The 2,502-nt window shown below is 45.2% G+C and overlaps 1 protein-coding gene across 1 annotated transcript in view; it reads left to right on the plus strand.

Moving 5' to 3' along the window:
- LOC118332645 overlaps positions 1-2,502 on the plus strand; it is a gene marked incomplete in the record, with an annotated part of 29,902 nt that overhangs the window by 1,391 nt on the left and 26,009 nt on the right.

Below are 2,502 nucleotides of genomic sequence, written 5' to 3' on the forward strand. Positions count from 1 at the left end.
ACAGACACAAACAGACAAAGTGAAGTAAAATAAACAGTTCATTGAAGCAGTGCATTAGTAAGCTGTCGGCCTGTAGCGCCGCTGTCGTGGTCCTGAACTGAAGGAAGTTCTTCAGAGGCTGTGTGAACATGGCTGAGAGACGATTCCCACAGCGGCTGTGTGTCAGTTGTTCCAGCTGTCTGTGGTCTACCTGCCGCTCAGGTGGCACACAGCGTCACACCAACTGGCTGCCAGCGAGCTCACGCTTTATCTCTTTCACAAAGTGTGGATTCATCCGCCGCTGAAAATAGTCCCAGACCAATGCCCTATTTCCTCCTGTTTGTTGGATAATAACTACAGTGACCTTTGACCTTTGACCGTACACAATCTCCGAGACCAACAGTGAATGCAGAACCGAGGTGGTTTTCTTGCCAGCTCAGTTAGCCTAGCTGCACGGCTGACCGAGCTAACAGCAGTTAGCGGTTAGCTACTGATCGATCTGTCCATCAGGTACTCTGAATGATCTTGGTGCTGTAACGTTGTTCCCTGTCAGCAAACTGTGTAAGTAAGAACAATCAACACACACTAATTATTAGGTCTTGTATTCTTGTGTGTCTGCGTAGATATTTATGTACACACCGGTGTGTGTGTGTGTGTGTGTGTGTGTGTTAAAGTTTGAAATGAAGAAGACACTAAAGACGCTGTAGGAAAAAAAGAGCCCGAACTGCCCTGTGATGTTGCACGGAAGTCTGAATGCCCACTGAGACCTGGTAGGTGTCTGTTTCAGGGGATAGGAGACCCTGTAGCTCTGCAGTCAGTGCGCTACAATACAAAATAAATAATTATTATTTGTGACTAAAGTTTGTTTGTCTTTGTTGGTAAAGTATCTTCCAGCCCCCGGCTCAGCTCCCACCGGCTCCCACCCTCCCTCCACTGAGTGAGAAAGCGTTGGTCAGAGAACGAAACGTTAACGAGAACGCCAGCTCGGTTTCTGAACGTCTTCCTCTGTTTATATTTAAATATGTTTGTGGTGCAAAGACAGAAAGTTTCATGAGGTCGCCACAAACCTCCACAGACTGAGCTGAGCTGAAATGAAACCTGCATGTCGCATGAGAACGTCAGTGATAGTGTTCATGTGTTCATCGCGTGTTCATCGTGTGTTCACTGTGTGCTCAACCTGAAGCTGCTCGTTGTGTTTTTAAAGGATGAAGATGAATTATGAGTCAAGGAAGAGGATGTGGTGACAACTTGTTTCTCAAAGAGTCTAACCTCTGTTTGCACAACGTGCAACACCTTTCTACAGAAATTCACTCGCACACAGCGCCACTGTCAGACTGTCTGTGTGTCTGTGTGTCTGTCCACAGGCTGCACACCATGTGAGGCTGATGTTGGACTGAAAAAAGCAAAAAGAACAACTGAGGAGAAGCAGGAAGCAGAGTTTGTAGCGAGGGTGTACAGAGGACACATTCATGTGGCTGTTGTAGCTCGGCTTCAAAGACTCGCTCATTTTGGTGTGGCTTCACTGAAATTCATCACCATGAGATTTTACACTGTGGTTTCATGGTATGGGTGTAGGTGTAAAGATGGAAGACATAAATAGATGTGCCATTTCTACAGGTACATATGTATGTATGTATATATGTATGGATGGATGTATGTATGTGGGAGGACGTCCTGAGAGGAAGTACTACAGTATAAACCTCACAGCTCACCTGGAGATTAACCCTTTCTGTCACTGTGTTGTCTTTATTAATGGTGCCAGATGAGATTAACATTCATATGATTAGAGAAAGAAAATGATTTGACGAACTAATAATGGACAATAATGGGAAGCTATGGGTGTCTGGAGGTCACCAAAAGAAACAAAAGGACCCAGAGCGTCCCAGAACCAGAAACACCAAAACCATTATTAACTGAGAACCAAAGAACCAAAACTGGACTCACAGATGTCCATCCACACAGAATAGGAGACAAACGCTGATGGAGGGAGCTCCAACCTCCAACCTCCAACCCAATGAGGACCTCCTGAGAGGACAGAAAGGAGGGACGGGGGGAGAGCAGACTGCTTTTACTTTACATCCATCTCTTTATTTGTAGTGATGTTTATTTATTTCATTTTTATTCATCAGACTTTTATTTTACCAGAGAGATTTACGAGCAGGTGCTGGAGAACAGCAGCATGAAGCTTCACACAACCGACACAGCAACAGATAAACAGGAAATGCCATCAGACAGGACGTGTGTATGATACTGATACTGTGTGGAGACTGGTACCCTGAACCCTGACCCTGAACACAACACAAACCTGAACCCTAACCCTGAACACAACACGACCCTGAACACAACACAACCCTGAACAACTATAGTTAGGATACGGAGAAAAGGTCCAAACAAACTAGATCCCCGGGAGTCTGGATGAAGCTAGCTGACAGTATTTTGGTACGTTAGCTAACTAGTTAGTAACCAAGCTAACGTTATCCAGCTAACAGCACAATCAGACAATATGTTCCACTAGCTTAGCAG

This window comes from Morone saxatilis, unplaced genomic scaffold (assembly GCF_004916995.1).
Source record: "Morone saxatilis isolate NCDOM2014 unplaced genomic scaffold, NCSU_SB_2.0 Contig21, whole genome shotgun sequence".
In the NCBI taxonomy this organism is placed as follows: domain Eukaryota; kingdom Metazoa; phylum Chordata; class Actinopteri; family Moronidae; genus Morone; species Morone saxatilis.